The sequence below is a fragment of the Puntigrus tetrazona genome, chromosome 9, assembly GCF_018831695.1.
Source record: "Puntigrus tetrazona isolate hp1 chromosome 9, ASM1883169v1, whole genome shotgun sequence".
Taxonomy (NCBI): Eukaryota; Metazoa; Chordata; class Actinopteri; order Cypriniformes; family Cyprinidae; genus Puntigrus; species Puntigrus tetrazona.
The window spans coordinates 21,042,162-21,059,277 of NC_056707.1; the positions used below are offsets into that span (position 1 = coordinate 21,042,162).

The window sequence follows — 17,116 nt, forward strand, 5'->3', positions numbered from 1 at the left end:
GGAAAGCGTGTTAGCTTTCTTACCTCAAAACAACTTATTGCTGATTATTTTGCATTTGGCTTGAGCCTCATTCTACAATTAAAATTTTTGAAATTGAATTAAAATGATTTTAACCAATAACCAAATTATATGGGTGTCCTCAGTTTCGCTTTATGCAGTAAATCTTTCATCCCTTCACCTAACAAAAGCCATCGATCTTCAGGAAGTGATAACGCTTTGGAAGGTAATCAGCAGCACAAGCTTTTAAAAGTAAAAAACTAAAAATTTTGCCCAACATTCAATTTAGCAGTCAAATTTGTTTCTGACAGTTTGATATATTCTCTTTAAATTACAGCATACGTATGATTATTTTTAAGTTAGTGGGTTTGAAAAGGACTGCATAACAGGCATGACTCAACCTGGAGATTCAGAGGAAAGAGAGCTGCCATTGTGTCATAAAACAAAGAGTTGTAAAGTGTGTGTGCCCTGACATATGCCTCTCCTGGCACACCGTCAGAGCTGACTGTTTGTGGAACATCATGAGCAGGTGTCCTTATGTATAATTAGTGCTTCCTCCACTCCACATGCAGAGAAGCCTGCAAGTCCTCCCAAGCTGCTATTAACACGAGCCCACCATCTTACTGAACTCAAAAAAACACATTCTGCCTCTTGCAGATGATAACAACATCATGCACACTAGGGATGAGAATCGTGAAGAATTTAGTAATGATTTGGTTAAGTTTCACTAAATATTCAAAACCACCATGTTTTAATGGTTACTTTTATTCAGAAGGAACACATAAACTTAGTAATAAGTGACCAAAATATTTATTTAAATATGTATATTTAATATTATATACTATTTATATTATGTTACAATTGTGATTTCCATTTATTGAGCGATCCTGTTTAGAGAATCCAAGAATGTGTGTATCATGATTCACACAAAAATGATTAAGCATCACATCTGTTTTCTGCTTTGATATTAATAGGAAATTATGTAGTGCACCAAATAAACATGTTAGAATCATTTATGAAAAAATTGAGATTGAAGATTAATTGTGTTTACATGTATGTGTGTGTGTGTGTGTGTGTATATATATATATATATATATATATATATATATATATACACACACATATACATATACACACACACACACACACACACACAGAGAATAAACAATCTAGTACACTTGCATGTGATTTCTTATTCTTCTTTTTATTGTTGTCTACATTGAAGGGAAAAGGGATCTCAACCAAACTGATTGAAAGCAGTTGTGAATAAGAACCGATTTCTCAGTTCATGACGGTAATGAATACAAATCATAACAACAGTAAGTGGAATCAGACTAATTTGTGAAATATATCGAATAAATCTCCGCGGTGGAGCAGTTTGCGTTAGCATTGGATAAAGAGGAGTTAGTCATCAGTGTGATTGTGTTTATGTGCTTGAGAGCACTGCGCCCGATCAGGGATCCCAGCGTGATTACAGCGAGCGCATAGTCACGGCTCTCTCTCTGTGACTGAAATCAATGCTGCCAGAGTCACAACAGACTGAGGCCGGTTTGTGCTCAGCCAGGTGTTCTCAGCCATGAAGAGAAGCACCACATTATCCATCTGCTGTGCTTTCTGTGCTTCAGAGGCGGTCTCTGGCCTTGGCAAGGTCACAGCTATCGACTCACTCAAAGGTATATTCTCGCTATTACAGAGCTACAGATATCATTGAGGGAGACCGTAAATAGGTTCAGAGACAGCCAGAGAAAGAATGATGGAAGAGAAACGTGAAAAGAAAGATTGTTGTTTTGTCAGTTGTCCCCGAGAGTGGACATTAGCATGAACAACTTTGCTTCTTGGGCGTTTTCTTTCCGTTCGACTAATGTCATGGGTAACAGATTGAAGTGAGATTTGAATAAGATTTGCATGTTTATATCGATTGATTAATCTTGGTTTGCTTTCTTTTGACGTTGCGGGTGATCTGTGTTGAGCGTGACTCTTTCTAGATGATATTACTTCTCGAATTTCATGTTTGTTTACTTGTTTCGGATTTTTAATTATGTCAGAATGGAGGTGAATGACAGGGAAGTGTAATTGTAATTCATCTGACAGTGACTGAGGGCTCTTCGCTTCCACTCAAGCTAATGTGATTAAAATGCCTGATTGACAGGTAAATCTCATGAATGGAGCTCCTCCCAATGCCACAGACATCATCATCTGTGTTTGTATGATTTTTGGAAAAAAAAAAAAAGCTGATGAGTGAGGAGTCAGGAATACATTTGAACTGATAGACAAATAACTGAAAAAAGCATTATGCAAGATGTGCTTAATCTTGATAGAGCACACATAGAATAAAATAAAAATGATTGCTAAGGAAATAGTAAAAGAAAACTCTACGATAGTGTTTTTATGACTTCTTTCTTCAAGAAAAAAAATTTGAAAGACTGATCAGAAGAGAAAACGGTGTTAAATTTATGACGATTGCATTAGAAACACCACTTATATTACGCAAATAATTTTTTTTTGTAATTTGACGGGAAAGTAACATAATACAAGGAATAGTGTCATAAATGTAAATGTTTAGAACATCGGTAATAAAGCTGCATAACGCTTTGCATTAATACGTTTTCATTTTAAAACAAAACCTTTGCTATGATTATTCCTGTGAATCACATTACAACTTTGAAAAATGCCTTTTACTCAGAGGCAGATGGCGAGTAAAACCGAGAATTAAAAAAAAAAAAAAAAAGCTAGCGTGAAGCGATGATCATTTTAATTTTAAGCCACAGTTTTAAAATGAAAAACTCACCAGCCTCACCCAGCTTTAGCGCATTGTTTACAGTACTGCTGGTTTATCGACCTTTATTTACATTTGCATTTTGGAATGTTATTTGTGATTCTACAGCATTTGATGATTTAACATTTAAAACCTGTTTGTCACGCTTAATTCAAAATCGCATTGTTGATATTTCAGAGTCTGTAATCACCTGAGCATTATCAGTTTAAACTAGTTAATATTCATGAGCTGGCTATTTTGCCACAGGAGACATCATAAGCCCATCCATCTCCAGATTTACCCCTTCTGTCAAATTTCTTTCAGCGCCTACAGGGTTGAGCTTTGCATCTCATGCAGCGCAGGTTTTAATACATGCCAGGGCGCCCAAATCGCATCGCAGAGGAAGAGCACAATAACAGTCCCACCAGCTGCATCTTTATACCTGACCCTCCATCTCCTACAGTCATTATGTCTTTAGCCTGGTAACTTCCACTGCACTGATAGCTGCTGTGCTTGTTGCGGTGGGAGAGCGAGAATTTAGTTAGCAGATTACACAGCTGTTCAGCATCATGCACAACAGTTAGCATGTCAGAGAACTTTCAAACAGACATCTATGGACTTGATTCTTTAAAAACAGGATGGTTAGGGGTGGTAGGGGCATTTTCAAAGTGCGGTTTTGTAGAGTTGATGGAGTGGTGAGAACTGGCATTAGTGACCACTTGTAGAGGTCATGAATGGACGGCTCTTCTGACCACTTAGTGTCCTCTATTCAAATAGAGAGGATGGCTTTCTTTATCCCAGATACATCGCATCAGCAAAATAGGAGGTCCGGTTTATGCAAACTCATAATAGCCCATAGCAATCTGACTTAACAGAAGTGAACAGTCATTGATGGCTTAATTTGATCTTTGTAGCATGACAAAATGTTATGAAAAAAATAAATGTTTGTTTTTTTGTTAATGGTATCCATCTTCTTCTGGGCATAAAAATGTATTATCTGGCCATGAACACACTGGTTTGTAGTGCAAGCATAGTTTTACCTTTTTTTTTGTGAATGATAAATAAAGCAGTCTTTATTTGTATTTATTTGAAGCATTTCTTTGTATTATCAATGATTAATTCCATTCAAATAAGTTGTTGTTTACATAATGTGTGTATGTGACTGTGTATATTTATTGTGTGTGTATATATAACACACACAAAATGTATATGTATTCAGAAATGCTATTTTTAATATTTATTTCTAATATAAATTATATGAATATAAATATAGACATGTAAATAAATGTAACATTTTCAAATACATGCATGCGTCATGTGATAGTAAATATAAATAATAAATATACACACACACATTATGCAAGATATTATACAAACAAAACTTTTATTTTGGATGCGATTAATCGCAATTAAATGTTTGACAGCACTACTTTACGAAACATATATAGTGCTTATATTTTCATTTAGTATTTTTCATTCGAAATTCACGATTGGAGTATCGGGCTCGGCTGTCAGTGCTGAAACCAACAGCGCGGTACTTGCTCAGTTTCCAGTACTCAGTGATTTGAGTACCATACGCTGCGAGCGAGGCTTGAGCGCCATTCGGCTGGCGTGTAACTGTTCGTGCAAAATTCAAACATTTTGATTAAATGAAGGCCAAGGCTTTTAGGTGTAATCCCTTCAGCTCCGAAAGGTAACTATCGTAAATACTTAAGCGTTGAGTTCATATGAACTCTTATCAGTGATGAACAGGTGGCTGTGTAGAGTTGACTCCTGTTTACCCAAGCTCATCAGTTATTCAGGGCTAATCCCAGCCTGGGATCGAGGATCAGCAGGCAGGCAGGGTGACGGGCGTGTGTGTGTGTGTGTGTGTGTGTGCTTGGTTGGAGATGGAGAGAGGAGGGCTAGAGAGAGAGAGAGAGAGGTGTTGCTGTGAGAACAGGCCTCCCTGCTGCGCCATGCAGACGCTCCTCTCTATCCCGTCTCTATCTCCGCGATCCTCTTTAAACGCGATTCCTCACTAAAGTGCGCTGGACACTCTCTGTTTTAAATCAGGTAAAATATTGCCAGAGTTGTGATCACAAGTTAGATATGTGCTGGGGTTTTCTGGGCTGAAATGCTTCCGAGAGCGGCTGTAAGCGGAGTGTGCGAAGCAGTTCTAAATGACAGGCAAACTCAGAGAAGTCAGCTCGTGCCAGGAGTTCATGCGTAGCCAGTGGGTAGTACTGTCATCATCCGTTGGGCTCTTTAGCACATATTTTAGAGCTTGTGTTAAATTTTTGTCCGTTTATTTTCTTGTCTCATTAAATTCTCAGATCCATGAGCATAGATTTGGGATACCATATGAACGGAAACGTGTCCCCCTAACAGTTAGAAACTACTGAATGGCGCTTATACGTTGCTGTAATTGTAATGTCATTTGGCATTTGCATGTTTGTAGTGTATATTTTTACTGGGTCAATTGTTTTATCTATAAATATAAATTAACAGGACCCACTGCCTGCTGTACAGTTGTTAGTTATTCAATAAAAGCGTAACTCTTTCTCCATTTTCTTACCACCATTTCTATTCAGAAGTTTAAGTCAGTAAGTGCTTGAGTTAATTCCATTTGTATTTACAAAATATATGAAATAAATGCAAAACTTAACTTTCTATTCATCCCCTTAAATTCAGATATATCATGATTTCTAGCAAAAAAGCTCAGAAGGGATCCTGTAGCACTAAATACTAAAAGTAATGGCTGCTAAATTCAGGTTTCCAAGACAGAAATAAAGTACAAATATATTTCATGATTTGTTTAACAGGCAATAATATTTTATTGTGCTGCTTTTTCTTTCTTTTTTTTTTTTTTTTTTTTTTTTTTTGATCCATTAAGTACAGCCTTGGCCCAGGCCTTAAGGGACTTCCTATCAAAAATAGTTTAAGTAACTCACTTCGTCTTGTTTTTGATTGAAACATTCACTCTGGCACAAACCAGATGTTTACTTTTCAAATGTCTTATAATTGCAATTGTATTTCCGATCATCAAAAAGTCTGTTTGAGATGTTTTTATGATGCGTTCAGGCTGACAGAATGATACTTTTGTTATATAAAGAAATCGAGTTATTGATGAAATATTCATTTGATTTTCAAAACATGCTTGTGAATCTTAAAAAGACAAACCCGCCAGGCTATTCCTGGATGTGATAATGAGTGTATTTATTGTGTCATTTTGCTGCCGCATTTACTGGCATTCAAAATTTAGTGGAAGAAAATGAGGCATATTTGCCAAAAAGGTTTATAAAAGCTTTTGTTTTGCTTGAATTTCATTTTTATTTGCTTGAATGAAGGATAACTAGCTAGCGGAACTGGAAGCTGCAAGTGATCAGGTCCACAGAGGTGCTTGGATTCTCCTGTTCTGATGTGGCGAGATCGCATTTGCTTTCCTGTCTTCATCCTCCTTGGTTCAGTAATCAATTGTATCTCAGCTTTCTATAGGTAGAGCCCAGGACCATGGGCTGCCATTGATTCTCCCACCGATAAACAGCTGTCTTGCCTGCGGCAGGATCCTCATTGCTCATTTCACCTAGCGTTGAGTCGTGGGACCGTCTAATGCAGAGCCGCGTGTTAATCGATTCCCATCTACTTCTTAATCCTGATTTACGTATTTTGCAAGCGATACTTTTAGATGCGTTCATCAATGCGACTGCTTTGCGATTACTAGCAGCAGCTGTGTCCCACGCAGCGCTAGGTAATGTGTCCAGGACAAGAAGAAGCCAGCTTACCATTTACATTCATGTTTTTGTCACTTTGATTTACCACCAAACCTTCCTCGTGCACAGAACCCAGGCGCCAGCATCCTGACAATGTATTGCAATGGGGCAGCTGTTGAGGCAGAGATGGGATCTCAAAGCTGCTTTCAGCCTCGACTACTCGGTTGACTTGGACTACAAATTAGAATCTTTAAGTTTGCAAGGTGGAATGTTTTTCTGCCGATTCTGATACAAATCTTTTGTCACACTTTATGTTTGATTTGGGTTAGTTTGTACTGTCATTCGCTCCCTATATATTGCAGGATCTTATTCTAGTAAGTCAGAATTATTTATCATATTTACCCCCAGTTGAGTGATGTAGTATCTTAAGGTACATGTGGTACACAAATAGAGGCATATGTGACCCTGGAAATCCAGTCATTAATGTGGAGTATATTTTTAGCAAAAATCAGGATATTAAGACCTCCATTAGGATATTTTGTATTTATTTTATTTATTTTGTACCCTCAGATTAGATTTCAAAATAGTTTTATCTCAATTATTGTACAAATCAATTTAAATATATTTATTCAGCTTTCAGATTTTTATATATATATATATATATATATATATATATATATATATATATATATAAATTGCAACTTTAACCCTGTAGTTTTGTAGTGTCAGGAGTCCAGACACATTAGTGCCTCTTAAAGTGCTTACCACCCCGTAACATATTTAATAATGTGAAATTCCTGAAACAGGCTTTTAGAACTTACCCAAATCCTTATAAATGCAACAAACATTGTATGCTCCTGAGAGCTGCGTTTATTTGATTAAATACAGTAAACAACAATGTACAAAATATTATTGCAATGTAACAAGACTTTCTGTTTTAATATATTTTTAAAATGTGAATTTTATTTCAGTTTATGTTTTAATCAGTAATTCTTCAATCTTGGGTATCACATGATTCCAGTCATTCTAATATGCTCAGTTTGTTTGAAAAGGATTAGGGTAACAATTTCTGTATTTATAATACATTGTAAAGTATTCTTAAGCGTTATGGCTAGATATAGTAATGCATTATAAATAACATATAATATATTTATCATCTGTTTTTTTCAGATTGAAAGTACTAGATAGCTACCTTAGCCTCAATATTAGCCTCACAGGAAAAACTCAAGTTGTAAGGTAATGTGTAAATCTTTAATAAACATATCAAGATATGAAATAGTCTATTATAAATGAAATAGATTTAATATAGTGTTCATGAGGTGTTATAAATATTCATACTCTTGAAGTTATAATCACAGATCTACTTAAATTATAATAGTATAATCACATTTTACCGTACATAGGATATTTCTAGCACATTATAAGGTTATTTATAACGCATTGTACATTCCATTCAATGCCTTAAGAATACAATTATTATAAATACGGAAACTACAGAAGTGAAATCTGTAGATTCTTACAGATTCTTTGATAAATAGGAATTTGAAAGAACAGCATTTGTTGACAATTTGACATTTATAAATGTATTAGCTGTCACTTTATGATCAGATTATTCATATTTTATGAATAATGGCATATAACATGATGACTTAAACCTTCATTTCGTCAGGAAACCTTCTCATAGTTTGATTTATGAAAATGCTTTTATCACGATTAACTGTGACAGGAGCATGAAGATGCAAGAAATTAGCATCATTAGTAGTTTCCACATCACAAATTAGACAGTTATAGCAGTTGCGCTAGACATTTTGAGTGCACTCAGCCCAGAAAACCCCTCAATAAACAGTTCAAACCTGACAACAAACAGACTCTGATCCACTTGGAATCTCTGGGTGTGAGAAAGCACCCTCAAGTGTTCCTCTGCTCTTATCTTGGATGGACCCTGTCCAGAAAGCAGTAATCAACACACCTTTAGGTCTCCATTTCCTCCCAAGAAAAAGCAAGTTATTTCTTGCAGCATCTGTCAGCTCCTTTAATTCAGATGTAGTACAAAACAAACTTTTCACTGGTTATCCCATTATTGTGTGTTTTATATGAGACGTATAAATGTTTGTCTTTGATATGTGCATGTGCTGCATCTCCTTCCAGTGTACCCTTTTCTCACCAAATGCCAGAAGAAACAGTGCCCGCGTTCAGTTCTGCTTGCATAAAAGTGGCTGTGCTAGTGCACATATGTTTCCTCTGCTGATGGCCTGATTCAAACTAGCCCCAGTACAGCGTTTGGGAATTCCACAGTATGGCAACTCTTCATTAATCATACAAAACAAGGTAAGTGCGCTGTGTATGGTGATTTTTGAGCATTGATGCTGCCAGTTCCCTCAGCCAGCTTTTAATGAACACTTCTCAGCCATTTTAACTAGAGATGCATGCTGGATCCCATTTGAATAGTTTCATTCGTCGATTATTATGTTGTGTTGCTGTTTTTGGCGGTCTCGTTCTCTTCCTTTACCTGTGTTGATTGTAATCCCAGGTCCATAAGTACACTTAATTAAGCACAGGTACACAATCTTTGTACTAAAATACATTTTTTCTTTGTTGATTGAATATACAAAGCATATGTTTTTAGTGTTGAGAATCAAGGATCATTTCTCAGAACCATTTTAATTTTTAGTAAAACAAAAAATGTAATCGGGTTTCAAAATGTTTAGTTTTAATAACTGCTTGATTCCTGGCTCACAGAATAAAGCAAGATTTTAGGGGAAATACAAATGATCATCAGTTGTAGATGGATACAAATTGTACGTTTTTGAAATTGATTTGAAAGAAGTCTGTTTCAAATAAATTTCAATTGATCAAATAATTTCATGAATTGAAATGACATTCTAAACAGTTCCTTAATCTCAAATTATTAATTGGCTTGACCTCATTTCAGATTTGAAAACAATTTGAAAGATTTGTTAGATGTTATTCAGTTCCAGCCTGTAGGTTGTGGTAGTAAGATTTGCGGAGGCAAATTCTATTCATTCGTTTTCAGAACTCTGTTTTACTGACTTGCAGTTAAAGTGAAAGCGAAAGTAAGACTGAGAGAGTGCATGAGAATACTTTAGCCCAAAACCTTATGTTTTGAATTTGCCTTACCATTTCTGATTCACAACACATTTTATCCAACATTGTAGTCTGCTTCGTAGTTAGCACAGCTCTTTTGAAGGGCTCTTTTGATGAATCTTAGAATGACTCATTTATTCAATTCCTCCTAAATCCATGTTTATTTGGTTGTGTGTGTGAGAGGTGTAGGTGTGTGTGAGTAAATTATACAAACGCGTATACGTACAGTATTGGCCAAAACAAACAAATTATTATTACTAAATTATAAAAACACTAGGCACAAATAGTTAGAACACTACTATTTTCACTTGGCTAAAAGAATGGTTTCCTGGTCAAGTTTATTTCTGTCTTCTGGTATGTAATGTGTTTTTACTTAGGAAATATCAGTTTTCATGAGCAACCATTGATTTGACATTAAGTACAGTAGGATGTATTTTGTGAGGTAGACAGCAATGATCTGTACCCGTATGAAGGTGAAATAACTTACACTTAAACCATTTTTGTCTAAAGTAGAAAATACTAATATTCTAATCATTTAAACACCGCTATATATGTATAGTATGTGTGTATTGGTTTGTCACTCAGCTGCTGTTTATGATATCCTAGGCTTTTTGTAATCTATAATAGATTTTCCTTGCACATAATGTCACCAAATAAAATGTAGCATTGTTTACCTCACTGCAGAGCGGTAAAATCCCAGTTGCTCAAACAGTACCGTTGTGTTAGTGAGTGCGCATACAGGTGTAGGAGTTCTGCATGAGTTCTCTGGCAGAGCTTGTGTTATGAGTATTACTCTATGGGAGAGAGGTAATTACTTACTGTACTGTATGTTGTTTCCACTCTGTCTTGGCATTGATTAAGCCATTTAATTTTAAGATAGATAGCTGGGGTGGCAATAAGCCCTGGCTGACGGAGGGCTCCACTGCGGCAGTGGTGAAGGTTTCTCTCCGGAGTGGAAAACAGGCCTTGGGAACCATTGTGCATCTGTTTTGTCTCCTCCAGGTCTTTTCCATCTTATCATGACAAACAGGCAGGAATGCAGCACAGGAACCAGGAGCCCCTTTGGACTTCTGAGCAAAGGCAGGCTGTGGTCCTGTTGTCTCAGTGCAGAGTGACTTGCTGGGTGTCCCAGCCGGCTGTATTATTCCCTCTCGCGGTGCATAATTTAGCCAGTTGCTATCGGGTTTGAAACCAGCGTTTTCCATGCGGCCAAGCGTGCTTTTGGAGTTAGGCGACTGCTGGAGGGTGCTTTCGTCTCAGCTTCCTCTTGCCGTCTTCCCCTCGCTCTCTCTCTCTCCTCCAAACAAGTACACAATAAAGCGGAGAGTGAATGGCTCTTCTTGGGATAATTTAAAACCAGTTTCCACTCTGCAGTCTCCCACATTTGAACAATGCTTTTAAAGATTAAGCGGCGTATCTGAGCTAGCGTGGGAGGCGAACAGAAGTGTCAGCGGATATTTCCCCAGTGTGAGCACTCTTTGATGCTACTAGTGCAGGTGCATGTGTTGCCACGTTGTGATCTCCACCCGATAGAGCTGTCTCTCCTGCTCTCCGTGCTCCTGGGATGCTCATCTGCCCAGGCTGATCCAGCACATCTTGTAGAGTGGGTGATGGTCTGGTTGGCGTGTCAGGGCCAGATCAGCCCGTGTCCCGTGTTGCAGCCACGTTCTCTGCGGGTCTGAAGATGCATGTTTAGTAGGCGCTGCGCGTTGCCATTTCTGTTCCGAGGAGCAGAGATTAGTAAATGTTATACACAGAGCAAGGTAATGGCGTATGCTCGGTCATAAAACAGCTCATGTAGATTATTACATAAGCCTCTGGAGCTACAAAGCACACCCATGGTTTATTAAGGCTCAACGCCTCTTCGTTTTGCCACAGTCCTGCGATGTAATTTAATCCCATGTTAGTGCATGCTTTAGACTCCTGTGTCGTCAATCCTGTTGCCAGAGGAAAAACGTTTGTGACAAGGTTGAGCACATCCTCAGCCAAGCTCTAATGGAGTTTTGAGGAAGCAGTAAGTTCCACTCAGTGGTTTTGTTTCCATAATGGTCCAAGTGTGCTGCTGTGGAGATTATCTAATGGGCATTTCGGTGAGAAATACACCGCAAACAGATGAGATAAATAGGGTGTGATATTTCCCTCTCTCTGCTTAGTTTTGTTATTTTACACCACTGTGAGAATGTTTGGAAATGATATTCAGATTCATTTGGACACACCAAAACTACAATCCATATTCGTAGTTCATTTGTGAACTTTTCTTTGAAATTTGTGTTTAAATTTTTCTGCGTGTGACGTATATAATCTAATTTGATTATACATGTAATCAAAATGCTTTTTAATCAAATTTGAATAGTGCTTGCCTTATTCGAAGGTTTGAAAAATTGCTAGATTTGTTTCTTTTATCATTTCTGGCATTCCTGGCGGTTGCCAGGTTGCTGCTTTGTGGATCTGCTAAGCGTTGTTGCAGATGTTTGGGTAGATATTTTTATTTCAAATTTAAACTTTAGATCATTGCATCCTATGCACTTTCATCAAACATTCCTGAAAATAAAATAATAAGAAATGTTTGTAGGCACCAAATGGCATATATACCGATAGTTTGGGAAAGTTCGTATGACCATCTAAGACTGGACTAACGTTGTAAGTTGACTTTGCATCACAGGAATACATTTACATTTTAAAATAGAAAATGTACATATTTGTCTTATTTATTTGAAGTGTATTAATATTTCAGTTTTACTGTATCATGTGTTTGAGAGACTTTTAAGTAGATCATACAATGCAACTACTGTCACGAGGGTACTTTAACTCCATCATCAGGCATCGGATGTAGCTTGTAGTAGACATCCTGCCACTGCTGTTTAGGCTAATGTGTATAAATGATTGCACTCCACCATGCATGTTCCCAAGTCATAGATTAGCACTAGTGTGGCCCAGATCAGTAGCATACAAAAGCCAAACCTTAAATGCCATTTATGTCCATTGTATTTCAAACTTTTGCCAGGCGTGTATTCTGATTATTTAACTGTTTCAAACCCGCCATGATTTAGTGTTGATGACCCGTGCGAGTTTGTGATTTCAACTCCAGCCTCTAGGAAATGCCTCATATAAAGTGTATTACATTAATGTATTCAGCATTTCTTTATATAGCTTTCCACAGACTAGTGACAGCTCCCATTTTCTGCATAGAATGCAAGTTTTTAATGCTATAAACCACACTTGACCAGAGCCTGAGCAGCTAACAATTCTATAAATTGTTTGGTTGATATAGTGTTTTGACTGTATTTTAACTCCAGAATCTGGCCCTCTGTTTAGCTATTTAAAATACAGTTCACAGATGTAGCCTGAATAAACTCTCTTAGAATGTGGGAAAATCGCCTTTATATTCAGCACTACGTACTGCCTTTTACAATCATAAGGCTTCTTTATGATCCTTTTTATTACCTAGCTTTATCTTTCAGTTCACATTACATTGTCTGCATGTTTTTTTCCCACCCCTTTGCAAGGTGTATTTCGAAGGTTGTATGTTCTTTTGAAGCCTGCATTAAAGGCCAAGAAAAATGGTTTGACGCTCTTAGAGTTTCATATCCTGTAAATAGGCTCTTTATCTCCATTTGTACTCAGCGTAACAGAAGCCCAGTATTTCATTTGAGATTACAGTCTGAAGGCGTGCGTCCTGTGATGTGACGTGGTGGAAGTGGTGGCTTCCTCCAGAGACCTCTGGCCCTTATGAGGCATTGCCATTATGGCAAGATAGCAGCACATCTCATTCAAAAGCACACTTAGTCCTCTTATGCATGCTGTTGTCATTACAACCGCCACCCCCATAACCACGTGTCTCTGTTGAGCTGCAGTGCAAGCTAAATGTTGCCTTTGGCATAAGAATCCTAGTCTCAAATGTATCCTAGTAGCACCTGGTATAATTAATTGCAGACATACCACAAATTTTAGCATTTCCATATTTGTATTACCAAGAGCGATTTCTGAAGGGATCATGTGACTGGAATGCATGAAATCGAGAGGGTAGTTACCTCCTCAAGTGCATTCAGTGATTAATTATACACATGTATTTCATGTAGTCCATTTGCCAAGTTGTAGATAAGTTAAAACTAGCAGCACCTTGCAGTACAATGGCCCAATCGGAAGAGAGTAAAACTTGTGTATTTTGCCGGTCCTGCCATTAGGGCAAACAGTTTGTATGTATCAGACTTGAACTACCTGCCATTAAATGATTTTAGTACATACCATGTCAATCAGAATAAGTATTCAGACAGAGACATGGAGATAAATCTAAATATATAAGCTATTTTTGAATAGTAGTAAGTAGTAGAAAATAATTGTTGTATAAATGCCATACACAATACACACATATATAAACAAAAGCGTAACATAACATAAAATATACAGGACTGTAAATACTATCAGGAAATATATCGTCTCTTTATATATATATATATATACACTATATATGCACAGTTTACACACACATATAAACAAATGCTTTTTATTTTGGATCTATTAATCCGATTAATCACTAGTTGCTATCTTATCTAGGCCCAGAATACCTGCCAGATTATAGGGTTTCTCCCGCACCAATACCTCAGTTTGAAACCATTTGTAGATGTTTCTCGGATGAATGCTGCGTGATTGGATACTGCAGAGACAGATCTTAATACCAGGTGCGCTTGCATGTGAGAGATAAGAAAAAACAGATAAGATGTTTCAATGCATTTAGATCTGCAGAAGTCTTTGAACTTCTTGTGAATATCTTAGATCAGCTCCATTGAATTTAACATACTACAGTTAAAATGCACTTAATGTCTGAGTTTTCCCTGTGATTTTTTTATCTAGAGCCCAGCGTCGTTATATATAACAAATGTAGTAAGCCTTGCTTTGACCATCCTCTTTTGTGTTTAAAATGACTAAGCAGATCAATAATGATTATTGGGGTGAAATCAATTCAATACCTCACATTCCTGTCCTAGTTAGAAAACACAGCTAATTTCTTGCCTTAAAAAGGTTTTATGGAGGATAGATTGCAGTGAGTTTAGATCAAGGCATACCTATTAAAAGTCTTTGTATTGAGGCTGAAAGAAGTTGTTATTTTTAAATGAGAAATGCATTTTACTAAACACTTTTATGGCTCTGGGATAAGAGAGTGAGGTGATTGGCTGTCGTCAGGCTTTGGCATATCACATTTTTTTGTTTTCATCAAAGCTGAGTTGTGTAAAGTGTTTAAAGGCTGAGTAGAGGGAAAGAGTATGTCACATGATTTACTATTGTGACTTTGTGGGTGGGGAGTTTGTGAGGTTTTTGTAAGCAGGGACCTGTGGCCTCGGAAAAACAACTTAGCGGTTACTAATAATGCTTGTATTTATAATTAGTGAATCGTTTGGAAATTTATCAGTTTCAGACTAAATTTATTTTATACGACCACAGCTGTATATATGTTTAAAACTGAACAATATCAACATGAAACCATATATAAACAAAACCTGTACAACCATCTGCAGGTAGTCTACTACAAATGAGGCCCGATTCAATTAAGCTTTTTTTATTATAGAGCATTTCTACACATATAGTCTGTCCCGTATTTTAACATAGAGAAAAAGTATACAAGATGCTTTTATACTGAGACACATTGAAGTAGGATCAAACCTTACACACAAAAACCTACAGCCGATAAAGCAATCTGTTTCTGACAGTGATACTACATCTAGGGCAGTCTATTTGGCCATCAGCCAGCCTGTAGAAAAAGCACAAAGACAAAGCATGTATGCATGAAAGTGACTCTACAAACAAGATCAACTGTATTACTTCATACAACAAGCTGTTACAATGTGTAGGAGTGTATATCTTTGGCTTGAGTATCTTTGCAATCCATGGCGCTGAGCAGGAGGAAACACAGACAGCTGTAAGGTAATGCTGATATTGCTGGCAGCTCCTATTTGGAGAATATCAGCCCAGAAAGGCTTACTGATGCTTATATTACATACAAGCCTTTTTGTTTGCTCGTTCATGTCCTGCTCTTATACATAAAGAAGACATTTTTTTAACATAGCTATTAATAAAGTGTATATATGTCTGACTATTTCACTGGAGATGCCATATACTCGTTGAATATATCATGAAGCAGACAGAATAGATTTCTACGGAAGGCGTTGTTAGATATTCACATAAATTTGTATAGTTTCTGCCATAAATATTAAGCAGATATATAATAATTAAAAATGATTCTCAGATACACAAATCAGCTTTACTATCAGGAATAAATTACATTTTAAAAATACATATAGAAAACTGTTTTATTTGTAGTATTACACAATGTAATGTTTTACTTTTTAATTAAACAAATTCTAGCAGGTTTAAAAGGCTTGTTAAAAACTTAAATTAAAACAAAACAAATAAACCCCAAACTTTTTAGATGGAAAGTCTGTTTTAATTTAAATCCTTATTTTATTTTAATTTATTTTTAATCAAACTGATTCCCAATTCAGATATCTTTTTCTTCTTTTCAAAGTGTGAATTTCCCACATTTTATTTGCTGACTTCTTTTGTTGTTATTTTTTTTTGTGGAATACAAAGATATTTAAAAAATGCTGTGTTTCTTCCAATGTATTTTGAATTTGCATCATTCAGAATATAATTTTTGTGCTTTGAAGAAGAAAGGAATGCAAACAGTCCTAGATAGCCATGATCAAATGATGATGAGAATTTAATTTGTGCGTTCCCTTTAATTTGTGAAAACGTGAACTGGTTGGTAATCCATTGTAGTTTCAAATAATTTACCGAGAAATTTATTGCTGCTTTCGTGTTCATGAATGAGGCCCTGTGATTGCTAGAACTACTCTGGAGACACTTGATGTTATAAAAACTGAGTACAGTCAGAGTGTGAATGTTTTGTAAATGTTAAAATGGACACACACACCTTACTTTGGAGAAAGTCAGTTTTATAAATGTCAAGGTGCGCCAATCCAGGTCACAGGAGCTGCTAACATTTGCACAGTGCAGAAGATGAAAGCGCTTGGGTACGTCCACATCATTCTCCTGTCTGTCTGCAGCAGCGTCCACGTGTGTCATTACACGACTCTCATGCCTGTCATGACAAACAATCTGTACTGTTGAGTCAAATGGACATTCGCACCCCTCATTTTCGCAGTCTGTCTCTCTCTTTCTTCTATCTTATCATATTTCATGTTTTTCCAGCTCTGGCTCAGATGGTTCAAAACACATTCACAAAATCACAAATGAACTGCAGCCATTTTGTCTTTGCAATAGAAAGAAAGCAAAAAAACAAAAAACTTTGGCCCCTCTTTAATCTACTTTAAGCATACTTATTGGCGCATGCTTTGTTATAGATATTCTTTTGTCTATCTGTTTGCGTAATTTATTTGAGAATCAAATGTATATGTATTAACTAGTCAAATTAATATATTTCTTTCCAATGGGAGCACATCCAGTACTGCTCTAGAATCACTCAACTTATAAATCGAGTCCCTAAATGTATTATTCATTGTGTGACTAGACTGACTGTGGCACCAGTACATTTTATTATTTAAAAGCATAA

The 17,116-nt window shown here is 36.6% G+C and overlaps 1 protein-coding gene across 1 annotated transcript in view; it reads left to right on the forward strand.

The window, feature by feature from the left end:
- Positions 1–8,411, forward strand: part of LOC122351557 (zinc finger protein 385B-like) — a 70,137-nt gene extending 61,726 nt beyond the window's left edge. Inside the window, exon 5 of the transcript XR_006251766.1 lies at positions 8,380–8,411. The gene's annotated coding sequence lies outside the window, so the exon portion shown is untranslated. The remainder of the gene's footprint in view (positions 1–8,379) is intronic.
- The last annotated feature ends 8,705 nt before the right edge of the window (positions 8,412–17,116 follow it).